Here is a 14,259-nt window from a genome sequence, read left to right as displayed (position 1 = left end):
ACCAAGAAAAACCAGTATCACTCTTCTTCACAGTTACAGCAATTCTCTGTTTTGTGATTTCGTCTCTTCCTTGTTTCTCTTCTCTAATTATTGAAGGTTTTAGGACGTGTCAAACAGCGCCCTCTAAATGTTACATGGTCAAAGAGTGTAGTATTGCACTGTTGTTTGATGGGAATCCGGGACGCCAACTCAGCGTTTGAAGAAGAACAGCAGAATCAGGTGATGCTACTGTCTTGACACTGCTCACCGGTAATTCGCTAGGACCTGGCAGGCCAGGCATCCTCCAGGTCTGTATAATGAAGCCCATGCAGAAGTGTAGTTCATCGAGTGGCCACTTGAGGCTCCAAAAGGGAGCAAATCCCCATAGACCCCATGTTAAAAAGCCCAACTTTGTGGGTACAAATAATGACGTTGGTGTCAATAGTTAATTTCTCTACTCATGACAACTGTATGGGGACTAATGAGTTTTTTATAACTCAATAGTTTATTTTTATTAACGTTTAAAATTCTGCCTAATTAAGGGCGTTCCCACTTTGAGTGACAGGTGGTAGCCTGAGCTAACAGGTAGCGGACAGTTGGATGGGCATGTGTCAATGTCCCACATGATCCCCATGTCCATATTTGGAGTATCCGAATGTGGGCGGACTAAAGCGCATCCAACATGACGATACAACATTGCATTGTCATCATCAAACGAACTGAATGAAATAACGTGAGATTATCAAGTTTATGTTGGCATTTCGTTAGCAGAATTAGCAAGTGCAGTGATGGAGGATTTGGAGTATTTAGTGAAAAAGCATTTTAAAAATTGCCTCTACATGTTCTGATTATGTTTGTGAATGAATGCTCACACTGCAACATACCCAACGTACTGCAACGTTTAATGTCTCCAACCTCCTAAAAATAATATAGATTAGAGTTCTTGTCTCACATGGCTTCCTCAAAACAAAATGCCCACGCCACTGAGTAAAATACAATCAGGAGATACTGGATGTAAGGTGTAGATCATCAGAGTCCTGAAACAGAGCAATTAACCCTTTAAGACCTAAACACCCACCTGCGGATTAATAAAATCTTGCGGTATTTGAATTACCATAACTCAAAGTGTGTCTGAACACTGGGAAGTTGCACTTTCTGGAAAAATAAGGTAACATTACGGTAATGATGACTCACCGCTGCTGCTGGCTGCAGGTTGGGGAGTGGAGCAAGACCAGGTAGACCCAGGAAGGGAGGGTTGTTTGATAAAAATGAAATTAGTTAAGCCCTTGAGATGTCATGAAGGTCTTCCAGACAAAAGCAAAACTTGCCAATGTTCAGCCACACTTCGTGCAAATCATCGTGAGTTACAGTAATTCAAAAACTGCAAGCTTTAACGTGTCGTTCGGTTCTAAAGGGTTAAGTGGCCTCACGTCCTGGACATACTGAGATTGAATTTACCGTGAGCTCAGCACAGTCAGGTCTGTTATTATGAACCGGTGAAGACCACTACCTCAACACTTGAAATCCTCTTTGATGATGATGCATTCCTAAGTTATCCTGGGTTATTATAAAGAATAATTTGCGGCTCTGTATTTGTTTCTGGCAGCTCAGCGGAGACCGCAGCCAACGGACACATCATGCGCGGCCGAATATCGTGTCGTGAGATGGAACAAGAAGGATTTCGTGATGCTGATGGACTTAATGTGACTGCTACACTACTGTGCGGTGCAGAGGTCACGGTTACATACAGGAGGGTATAACCGCCAACGTCTGTTTCTTTTGGCAGGAACGAGGACGGAACTTCCCCAACTCCAGCCAAAAGACAAAAAGAGACATTTCAAGTCCTCATAAAGTACGATGAATGCGGTCCTGAGGGGTAGCCAGGACAAAAGATAACACATGGTCGTCAGGGAAATAGAGCGGTGATGACAGGACAAACTCAATCTGGCACCGGGGATGGAAACCATTACCTCCAACTGGACTGGAGCTTTGAAGATTGGAGGAATCTTGTGGTGGGGTATCCACCCTCCAACCAGGCACCCCTGTAAAATCCACCAGTTCTCTCTCATTTGTACAGATGTCCAGCCAAATAGTGTGTGTGTGTGAGAGAGAAAGGAATAGAGAGAGAGAGACCCCTATCCTTCCTGTGCACACAAATCCACAATGTACACACACATTCTCTACCTCGGCTCCCATGTTTCATCCTCGGCGCTCTCCCCGTGTTGTGTTTGTCGAGCTCTCAAGCCCAAATCCATTATTACCTCCTGAAATGACAACTCATTTCCACAAATGTAATCCTTTCCCTTGCCTGCGTGAAGCTGTAAAGTAAACACAGTCCTCTCTCTGGAAAGCGCAGAGCGAAGGAGGGTAGGGACACACTCCTTCAAATTTGCAAAAGGCAACACCGGGCCCGAGGAGTGAAGACGATAAAGGCTGGCGGCATTTGAAGGGGATTTCTCTCAAAGCGCTGCAGCCTGTATAGATATATATATACGGTAAACGCACTATATCTCATCAAGAGGATTTCATTATATTATTTTACCAGTTTAAAGTGTTTGCTTTAACATCAATATATTTTTCCGGAGATAAGACAATTCCATCTTGCAAACCAACTGGTGTTATGTGAACTTCTCTGGAATTTGTATGTATGCATCACTCCAAGTCGCCTTGCATGCTTTCACTCTGCATTTGTTGGATTTCACAGGTCAATGCGCCCAAGCGTAGACTCGAGGAGTAACCGCCTACTCTTAAACCTTAGCCCTAACCCTATTCTTCTCTCATCTAATTCAATATGAAAGCTGACAGGTGAAAAGCTGGAAAATGCCTCCCTACAATGTGGGAAATGTGGCAGAAGCGAGTGCTTCTTTGCGATATGCAGTCGGGTGCTGTTGGATAGGTTAAGATAAAGGCGGTGGCTGCAACATGTCAGATGTACTTCATTATCAAGTTGCATAATTATCATTTTTATAGCAATAACAGCAGAAACAAAGATGAAAAATGTATACTCCCATGTTAGAGAAGGACAAACCGGTTTCTGAAGCGTATATGGAACCACGTGCAGCATCTTGTTCAGTTAAAGTTTCGTCCACCGTCAACCTTGCTCTTGTGTAGAAGCAGCTGACTGGTCGGACTAAAACTTATGATCCCTTTTTAAATAGGGATGCCCTGATCAATATTCTGCATCGATCTCAGTTCTGATCCAATCTTGCCTCACTCCCCTGTAGCTTCCTAATTCTTTCCTTGTCTTCTCGGCCCCAGGTTCTCCAATTACCACCCAGGGCCTAATATAAAAAGGGATCCAGCTACAGCTACGTATCGAGACGTGGAGGGTGGAGGGTGCAGACTATTGGCGAGACTGGGGTACCTATACATCATATGACGCATTCATAAATACACAGGATAAGATGTTACAATCCCTTGTGCCATGATCCAAGTCAAGCAGGCTAGCAGTCATCTACCAACAAGCAACCAACAAGAAGACACCAGCTAACTAGCCTAGCCAACATTAGCAGGTAAGACATGATGGGACATGCAACCACACTTCAACCAACAATCACGACGCAGGTAACGTTTGTGGTTTTGGTGAAACATTTTATTAGAGAAGATAGTTAGGTCTCTTGTTTGTTGTTTTCGATTCAGAAGATTTTTAGTCAGGCCTGGAATTAGGAATTAGAAAATAATTTAGTTGGCACAACAACGTGGTCCTATCCTTCCTCAACGCCAATGCTTTGAGAGTTTTTGCATTTAAATAAATTCTGTCAAAATTTTCCTTACACACCGACTCTGTTTAATTGGTTGTCCTGTATTCGTCCTTAAACTCTTCTTCCTCTGTTTTAGTGGTGGTTGGCTAGCGTCAAAGATGCCAAACATCAAAAAAATAAGATGTTCTGACGAGATGCTTGGTTAATGGCTGAACCTAAAGTAAATACTTGAAAAAGATCAGAAACCAGATAGAGATCCAATATGATCATTTAAAAAATGTCTGAAAAATAGATGTATGAACTTAACTCACCAACATCTCACAGCGAGTGTTGGATTATCAACAACAAGACTAGAGCTGAAATATCTAAGAAGCTTCTTTGGTTCCAAAATAACTGGTGGGGATTTGGAACTAATATCATGACCATTACCGAACCTGGTCATGTGAGTTCCTGGCGGGGTAGCGGCCACAGATGTTCCCATTTTAACCTCATCTCCCACCGATGTTTTTATTACTGAAGGAACTACTACGCCTTCAAGAGGTTCTTCTAGTCCAGTTGCCCTTTGTTTTTTTGGATAAACCATAACCTGGATGACTGAGAACCTTCACAGACAAAATAGCTGAGACAAGTATGTTTACTGTGGTGGCTGCAGTGATGCTAATGCTAGCTAAGCAGCAGAGTCACTGGAGAGCAGTAAAGATGAGAAGAACCCATCAGATCACAGGACAGTGGTGGAAAAGGGCTAAATTAGAGACTTTAGGATCAAAGATAAACCTGATCCAGTTTCCTAAACACATAATCAACACACAAATGTAAAGACACAATTAAAACCAGACCAGTCCTCACTGTTTTCCCTTCAAAGGTGGAGCATCATGGATTCCCAAACAGACAAGTTCCATCCCCCCGGACGCGCACACATTCACAGAGATAAACAACAATTAAAAAGACTCCCCTCCACCCGCCTGCCCACCAATCCATCCCTCACCCTCAGCCACATCATATTTGACTGGTTTAATCGCAGGCCAATCACTGCCAGGTCACAATTAATAAAAAGCCACAACAGCCGCAAATAAACAAGTCCAAATTGCTGCCTTAATCGAATGATGCAAACATCGGTGAGTTACAAAAGTTCACTGCCGCCACTGACAATTTCCTAATTGTATTCACTCATTCATGGCAATTTTATTAACATGGAGCGGATGTCTTCCGCCCTTCCACTGTCACAGCACCAGGGATCTAATTTCATTATTTTCCACAAGATTTGCTTGACTACTGCCGCCATGCTAGTGGCGCGCCACGGCCAGATGTTTATGCTATTTAAATGAGGAAGCAAAGCCTGTTGGGTAAACATAATTAAAGAAAGTTGAAGCTTTCTCGTTTTTTTTTTTTTTTTTATTTCTCCTCCTCTTCCTTGCCCTCTCTTTGTCTCCCCATCTCTCCTCCTACGTGCCGCTCTCTCTTTCTTAACTTTACTTCATTAGACAAATTTCAATTAACATCAGAGCCACATGTTTCTCAGAGAAGGAGCACGAGGCCTGCACGGAGGGCTGGGTACGCAGAGAAGTGTGACACAGTGGACGGAAGCAGACGCACAAACAAACACAAAGGCGGGCAGTGTGCGCAGATGCTTTATCCTACACTTAACATGCAAATATGCAAAATTTGTGCACAAACATCGGCAAACAAGTGGAGAAAAAGAGCAGGACATGAAAAAACAGTCCTGTCTTTGCTTCACTGACCGGTTGCTGGAGTGAACCATGCTCCTGAATCATTCACAGCTCCTCGTTCCTACCTGTGTGCGGCTGATGAATCCAAACACCGTTGACCCGTGGCCCCCATCGGCGTGTGTGTGTTTATTAAAATCATCACCCGGTGCAGCCCAATCACACAGGCATTACTGTCCATGCCTGTTGCATGCTAAATAAGAAGAGGGAGAGGGAGACGGTGAGTAAATTAAATCAGTCATGTCACAATGCTAATACGGCAGCTTCACTCGGTGTAATTCCAGAGGCTGGAGCCGCGAAAAAATAAATAAATAAATAAGAGACCAGAACAGGAGCAAGAACAATCTATTAGGGCTAATATCACAGACAGTGTGATACAAGAGGTCGTTACCAAATTATGTAAACCAAGAGAGCATTTCCATGCAGTGGTCATTTACATGTGATTATTGCATCAGAGTTATGCAGTGATTAAACCCTCGGACTCTGACCACGCACATGTTGGACGGGGGTGGGGGCCTTGACCTTCAAAATAAAAGCAGCCGGCTTTTTAACCTCCTGAGACCCGGCGTCCTCATATGGGTACGTTATGTTTTAGGTTTGTCCCAGCTTATTCTGCTTCATTTAGACCTGTTGTCCTCATAAGGAGATACTTTTGTCTGCCATGTACTGGTACCGCAGGGTCAGCACACTATGATTATTAACCTTTCTAGTTTGTTATAAAATGCAAATTTAACTAATTGACAAGTACTCGTTTTTTCAAAACCTACTTCCAGTTCAAAGATGATTTTTTATACTTATACTTACGTCCTAGTAATCCCAAACACCTAAAGATCTTAATCTTATCTTAAAGGAATTCAGACGCATTCCAAACAAATGCTTGGGTCTCAGGAGGTTTAAGTGAGGATTTATTCGCGGCTCTTAAAAGCCCCCCTCCCTCCGTCCTGTTCAACCCGCCAAAAAAGCAGAAGCATCCATTTACCACGTTTTGATAGAAAACACCCCGTCGGCCGCGGCGTGCTTTGCGGCCCCGCCGTAGCCGGGGCTTGATGGCTGAAATACGCTCGGGCGCTCCAGTCGGCACGGGCACTTTTTAAGTATGCAGCACGCGGCACATTCGATACCCTTTAGTGCACACGAACTGAGTGGCTGTCAAAAATACAACAGGCATCTCAAGTAATTATGCAGATTTATGCAAAACATTAACAAGAAGAATTAAAGGCACAAATGAGGTGGCTACACTTGAATTGTTAAGATTATGAATAATTACCATGAATCTTTTTGCTCTTAATATAACTTGTTTTTGATAAACAAAGCCTTAATTATCGGAATACTTTGGAGGATTCCGGTGACCTTCATTAATCTTAGACAACAAGTCTCCGGTGAGACTTGAGATGAGGCCCGCGCATGCGCGCACACACACACGTATAGGGTAAACATGCATGCATGGCAGCGCATATGCTAACTATCCACTTCAGCCGGGAGCAAGCAGACAGACAGGTACACATCTCCTAGTTAAGCCAAGAGAGCTCCTCACGCTCCCTGGTGTGTCCAGGTACGGTGAGCCAGGAGGACACATGTGCACACACGCACACACACACACAGACACACACGCACACACAACAGCAGGTGACTCAGAGGCTCCTTTGAGAATTGGCAGCACCAGGTCCTTCACTAATTACAATTACATCTCACTTCCCGCCTCTTTCCACTTTTCCTCCAACTTTGGACATGAATATTCCAGCGGAGCCATTGTGCATTGGCCACGCTGCTCAACATGTCCCGTAATTAAAAAGCACGATGTGCGAGATGAAAATACTAAGAGAAGAGAGCTCCGACTCCGCTCGGAGCTCAAAAAAAAAAAGGAGAAGAGGTTTAGCTTCTTTTCTCCTCACCACCCAATAACACAGAGCAGTTAATCTCTGGAAGAGAAAACATCTTATTGTATGTAAAACATGTGTGTTTTGAAATCACGAATGGTCTAAAATGAGTTGTTCAGACGTTAGCGTATGTCCTGGGTTGATTAGGAAGCCAGTATACAATGCATAATATTTCTATCTCATTCTCTGCATAGCTGTTTAACAAGGCCTCGCATATGTCACGTCTTTCGTCTCCAGTTTCGTGTTGCTTGGGCGAAGCAAACGTGAACGCAAACCCCGAGTTCCTAAAGCTTCAGGAGGTGTAACGACCCAAAGCCGGGCCCATCCTTCCTCACAGTCTCTCATTTGTTAAGGGAATGAAAAAAAAAAAAACAACAACAAACACATAAACCACTATTTATGATTTAGAGCGGGGTAGTTTCTGCTGTTCAGTTACACTGGGGAATAAAAAAGAACCCATCTAATGGGTCATTACTGGCTCCTGTGGCCAATAACTCACCAAAGCTACTGTCAATTTGGAATAAATTAAAATACAGAGTGAGCCACGTGGAAGCTCTGGATGTATTAAACCACTAAAATAACCTCTAAAATATCAGCAAGTCATTGACCCCTTCGCGGCCTACGTCATCGTGACGTCACAACGCTAACAGGAGGTAAAACGGAGGGAAGTTTCCTGCAAACGCGTCAACAGGGAAAATGTCCTCTTCATGTATTCTTTGGAGCCAAAACCCAAAAAAGCAAACTTTATGTTTTATCGCATAGCAGCCACTGACAGAATAAGATGACGATTAAAAGACCGGAAATGAGTGACTCTACTCTCTATTTGCAGCTCGCATTTGATATCAGGTAAGACCGATATGCAACACTCACCAACACTCATCTCCAGCCTGGATAACGATATGATTTAGGCTAAAATGTGACTGAAATTACGTTAAGTTAATCATTATTTGGAGGATTCTTCATACATGCTAATGCTAATGCTAACGGTAGCTGTGTGTTTCATGGGTGTCCGAGCAGAAGTTGCATTTACTACTTTACCCTCCACAGTGGTTGCACTTACTTCTTATTATATCTCCTCCTTTGGTCAAATCGTCCATTCAGTCAGTGAAATGTACGGGTCAGCTAAGCCCCGCCCCTCAAAAGACGTCACAGTGTTTACAACCTGAAGGGTTCTATAGTAAAGACAGAGTAAATGTTTCACGCCGCGTCACAGATCAGCACGAACAACTCCGCTGAAACACTAATATCTGAACATCACTCATGTCATCACTATGTAAATACGACGCATAACTAATAATATCAAGTGAAGTTTGATTATTAAGCGACTTGAGCGCGGTGAATGATGACTTTCCATCCCGTTGATGCTTAAACAATTAAGTCTGGTCCCATGGGCGCCAGGCAGGCACCCAGGGGCCCTGCCAGTCAAATCACTGATGATTGTTTTTGATTAGCTGCCGTGTTGTTTTTATTTATTTATTTATTTATTTGTTCGTTCCCTGCTCGGGTTCTGTGTCGTTGCGTAAGTTTCTCCTGGAAACAGGCCAGTGCAGATTTCAGCTCTTCCACTGATTTTTTTTTATTCTTATTTATTTTTTGGTCAGATTCTAGTGGTGTCTGACCAACCATCTGTTAATGAACACTACGATTGTTAGTTCAGATTGTTGCCTTGCTACTTTTTTTAAAAAAATAAAGACAAAATACAGACGAGGGGCTCAGGCAGTGGATCTGCAAGCTCCCTCTTACTACACAGGTTTATCACACTATTCAGGTACAATCAATTGTGTTTTCACTCAATTTTCATAGTTTTAGTCGATTGCAATTTCGACTTTTATTTATTAATAATTGTCATCTGTTTATGTTTCTGTATAAGCTGCTGGAGACTTGAATTTACACCCAGAGTCATGTCTAAGAAACGTGTTCATTTATTCACTTTTGTCTTGTGTCGTCTCGTCATTTCCTGTTTTATTCTGTGTCCACTTCCTGTCTGTGTCCATTGTCGTGTGTTCCACTTCCTTCTTCGTTTTCGCGCCTTTGTGATCACCTGTCCCCGCCCTAATTGTTTCCACCTGTGCTCTTACCTTGTGTGTGTATATAGTCCTTGTCTCCCTGTGTTCTGTGCCAGTTTGTCCTGTCGTCTTGTCAGAGAACCAGCATGTTCCTCTTAACATTGTCCGGTTTTTCTTGTGTTGCTGCTTCCAGTTCTCACTTTTGTCCTAGCTTAGTCTAGTGGTTTTCTGTTTGGTTTGTTTTCTTCCGGTTTTCCTCTTGGAGTGAATTTTTGTTTGTTTTCTAGATCAGTGTAGCGTTTTTCCCTCTGTAAGAGTGGTTTTTATTTTGTTATTAAAACTTAAAAAAAACTTTTGTCTTCAAGTTGTGCGTTTGGGTTCTGGTCCTTGTTCAGCTGTGACACTCAGGGGATGAAAGAAGTATTTTCCTATTCTATTATATTCTATCCTGTTCATTTTGGTAGCTATGTTATGTGTTTTCCTTGCAGTCAGAATTGTTAAAACTCAGATATGGTTCAGTTCCACACAGCACAAAAGATGCACAGAACTTCTTTAAGGGTCTGGATGGTGGTTTTCATTTAAGGGGTCAAAAGACTTTAAAGTCAACAGAATAAACACAAATAAAAAAAGATTTAACATGTCATTCAAAGAGTGAAGATATGGAACGGTCCAAATTTAAAGCAGTTCAAAGTAAAGTATAAAGTAAAGTGTTTTTTCATAAAAGTATTTAAAAAATGAAAGAGCAATAAAGCCAGATGTTGAGTTGAGAGGTGGACGACAGTATTCATGACTATTTTTAACATAATTCAAGTCCAAACACAACGAGGTGAAGCCATTAAAGATCAGAGGATGAACACATTTTGAAGCAAAATAATATTTCAAATCTTATACAAAAAAGCTGCAGTTTGAATGATTGAGTAGTTTATTGTGTTACTCTGTGTTTAGACTTGGATGCATAATAAGGGTTCATTCCAGGAACCACATTTAAGAACCATTTAGTTTTATTATTATACCCTCTGTGTGTCTGTATTAGTGGAATACAGCAACTTGGAAAGTACTTTTTAACTTCATAGCTTAGTGTCCGTGATGGAGGCTGCATAACTATCAGGCCGATGATTCTTCCACCTAATTTGAAGCCACAGGGCTTGTGGCAGCTTTGCTAGTTTTTTTTTTTTTTTGGTCGACTACAGCTGAGACCAGACAGCTCCTCTTATCCAATCACGTTTAGAAAGACAGTCGGCCGCTACAAAGACATGATGTATTTTGAATATCCGATATTCAAATAACATTCTAGTCCCGTCTCTTCTTGTTAACGTTTCCTCACCGGTTTTATCATCACTTATTAGTTTTGGCTCATCAGCGTCTCACAGAACAAACGTCTGTCGACCTCAGAACAATCTTTCTGTGCGTACAGTCGGTGTGGAGCTGTTTATGAGGTGAACCGTTGGACCTAAGACATTTTCAAACTTTAATTCGCAGAGATCGTTCCCTCTCCTCATCATCGTGAGGCCACAGCTTTTCTCCCGTTATTATTATTATTAGTTGTCTCACTTAAACGAAAGTAATCAGCATATGGAGGCGTCAGGCGTGCTCGAAACGTTTCATCCGCCCATATGTTTCCACAGGCACCGCTGCTGGACCGATTCAAAAAAACTCCGTTCCCGGGACGTCTGACGGAGACGACGGCTGCAGTCAGGCCTGCTCCATTGATCGTGAAAACGCAGCATCCCTCATCTAGAGAGGAACAAAAGAAACCGATATAGCTTTCAAATGCTTTACTGCCCTCTAGAAGGCATCAATGCGGGAATATTGGCCCGGTTTACATAAAAGAGCAGAGGAAGACAGAGAAGAGGGGAGAGAAAAAAAAAAACAAAAAAAAAAAAACGATGGCCACCGTTAAGCTGTTAGTCAAGAGAGCCAGATTTACCGTTTCTATTTCTACATTTTCCCTCTGCGGATCGATGGAGGAGTCAGTTCATTTTCTCTGACATCAATACTGCAGCGCCCGGTACAGTTCGCTCCCCTCCAACTGCCTTTCATCCCGGCCGCGCTGGAGCCCGTGGATGTCGGTGTTAGCTTGACGCTGGAGGTAAAGGATCAGCTCGGTCTCACCTTCCTGGCGCTGACCCCTCCTCGGTGGTTCGGGGCGATGTCTGCCTCCTTTGTAGTCGGGTGCCGGGACTTTCGAGGACCTTTTCTCGCTTCTCGCTCGGAGTCGGGATGCTAAATGTTGGCCCAGCTACTGCGCTTCCTGCCCTGGCATGTGAATGTGGAGGTGTCTGGCAAAAACGCCTATGGAGAAGCCACGCTGGCCTAGCCAGCAGCTCTCAGCCCTCACTGCCCCCCCCCCATTCCCCCAGCCTCAGCTCAAACCTTAAAGCTGCACAGGGTCGATTTGCAGCGCTCAAGGGGCTGCCCCAACGTTCACCTCCTGCAGAAGGGGGTCGAGGTGGTCGTGGAGGGGGGACCGCGGGAGGGGGGGAGGGAAAGACTTGGCATGCAACTTTGAGAGCGTGATGTTCAAGGTGCTTACAGGGAATCGTGCCCCCGGGACAGGAGCTGTGCACACTCTGTGTTTCTTCGCTTTGCTTCATTTGTTCTTTTGCAAAAAAACATGGAATCAATGTCTTTAATAGATGTGAGGTTCCTCTTTGCTAACGTGCGCCTCCAAAATAAAACGTCCCGACTCTGATAGCGGAGATGGACTCGATACCGGGAAACACCTGCGAATGAAATCTGATACGTCTTTTAAGTCACGTGAAATGAATTCGGTGATTAGAGACGCTTTGGTTCAAACATGTGTTGCGTTAGTCTTTACAAGCGCGTTCCTTTCTTGATTTTACTTTTCTAAAACTTGAAAACGAAGGGAAAGTAAAAGTCTGCATGGAGCATAAAATGAATCTGACGGTAGAACAGTGTTCAAACTATTCATGTGGATGAGAAAGGACTATCTATCTATCTATCTATCTATCTATCTATCACAGCTTCACTTCTATGATGCACAATGGTGCAAAAAAAAAAAAACCTCTCGTACTATGTTATTTTTCCACTTATGGTTTGTGCCCTTTTTGCTCTCACTCTTTTTTTCTTGCTTCCCGCTGCCAGGTTTAAAAGATCACGGCCTCCTGTATTTGCTGTGTGCATGTTACTGACATCACATTAATAATAAAAATAATAATAACACATTTCAACTGTGGCTGCGTTTCAAAGAACTCCAGGTCACTTTGCAGAAAAACAGCAACAGAGAACGAAACGATAAAGCAACAAAAATGAAGCACATTTAAAAAGCGTTGGGGGTCTTTGAGGGGAGGGGCCTCTGTGGTGGATCATCCCACAGATACTTGATCTGTCTGGGATCTAGTGAATCTGGAGGCCAGGTCACCACCTTCACGCTGTTCTTCATGTTTTTTTTGAGTTTTTCCTGAAGCGTTTTTGTGTGTGTGTCTGTGTCAGTCTGCATCCTGCTGCCATCAAGGAGTGTGATTGTTATGGGGTGGGGGGGTCTGGTCTGGTCTAGGTGGGTGCTACATGTCTAAGTATCAACCACATGAATGAATACCAGGTCCAGAAGTTTCCCAGCAGAACACTGGATTGTCACATGTTGGTTTAAATGTTATTCACTTCTCCTGTCAGTGGTCATAATGTTGTGGCTGATCAGTGTGTAGTACACAGATTGTCGTCCTCCAACTTTAAAAAAAAAAACAAAACATACCACTGAATAAATTTAGAATTTTTCCATTGAAAATGACTCAGTTCTCGTCATCACACTGATGCTTTTCTTTTCTTTTTTCTTTTAAGCCTGTGTCTGAGCCAGACATCCCATAATGATCCACAGCGGCGTATGTAGCAACATATTGCTCAGACTCTGACCCTTCCACCTCTCTAATTAGACTTAAGTGAAGTGTTGTTGTTCTCTTCGAGCTCTGCCCCCCCTCCCGACCCCCCCACCCGCCCAACCCCTCCTCTGCCCTCACCTGCGTTCACCTGCTCCAACATGAACTCAAGAAGAAACTGCAGTGTGTTTACAACACACACACACACACACACACACACACACACACACACACACAGTGAGTGTCTGCCCCCACCTCCAGGCAAACAGATGCCCCCCCCCACTCCACACACACACCTCCTTTTAGCATGACGGCATTTACACACAAATCCACATATGCTACAGAGTTTAAAACGACAGAATCTGATGCGTTTCCCTAATTGTAGCTCACATGACACCAGACAACGAAGTGCAGAGAAGAGGAATATTTGATTTGTGTCGTCGCTTGAAAGGTGCACGTTGAGCTTTCGGTTATTTTTGTGCGTCTTTTCAACGCTGCTGTCAGTTTGTTGCCGTGTGAGACGGAGGTCACGTCCAAAAATAGACGCACGTGCGTCTCGTTTTAGGATCCCTGTAAGAAACTAATCTTCCACGATGCGCTTTCGCCGGGGAAAAAAAAAAAGCACCAGCATCTGTTTTTAAATACATGCATTTCCCCCTCGTCTTCCCTTTCATTTCTGATTTGGCCATTACAGGAAGGTGCACGTGCGAGCGAAAGTGAGACTGCACGCGGCGCATTTGTAAGAGAGGCTCGACCTGACAAATGTATTCGGCTCCCGGCTGCACCGCCGAGCCCCGAAATTCATGTAAAACACTGATAACTCCCAGTGCTTTTTAAAAAGGGATCGGCTGATACAGGATAATGATGGAGATTTCAGCTTGATTATGGGAACACATCCCCCCCCCCCATCAAATATTCCATTCGCCCCATTCACAGTCAGGCTTTATGAAAAAAAAAGAAGAAGAATAAAATCAGACCGATGTACGAGGAGCTCCGGGCGTTTAGAGGCCCGAGTAATCTACGTATGAGACAGAGAGTGTGTGTGTGTGTGTGTGTGTGTGTGTGGAGATTTGTGGTGGTGGTGGTGGAAATGATGAAATGATGAAATGAGCGCAGTGCTTGATTCAAAGGGAACAAAA

At 43.5% G+C, this 14,259-nt stretch overlaps 1 long non-coding RNA gene across 4 annotated transcripts in view; it reads right to left on the bottom strand.

The window, feature by feature from the left end:
- Window positions 1-14,259, bottom strand: part of LOC125019305 — a 275,637-nt gene that overhangs the window by 217,754 nt on the left and 43,624 nt on the right. For all 4 annotated transcript variants that reach the window (XR_007114053.1, XR_007114052.1, XR_007114054.1 and 1 more), the window contains exon 4: window positions 5,473-5,597. This is a non-coding gene — a long non-coding RNA (uncharacterized LOC125019305). The remainder of the gene's footprint in view (window positions 1-5,472; window positions 5,598-14,259) is intronic.

Source organism: Mugil cephalus, chromosome 13 (genome assembly GCF_022458985.1).
Source record: "Mugil cephalus isolate CIBA_MC_2020 chromosome 13, CIBA_Mcephalus_1.1, whole genome shotgun sequence".
In the NCBI taxonomy this organism is placed as follows: domain Eukaryota; kingdom Metazoa; phylum Chordata; class Actinopteri; order Mugiliformes; family Mugilidae; genus Mugil; species Mugil cephalus.
The sequence above is the reverse complement of the archived record's forward strand: the minus strand, read 5'-3'. Positions and strand labels throughout refer to the sequence as shown.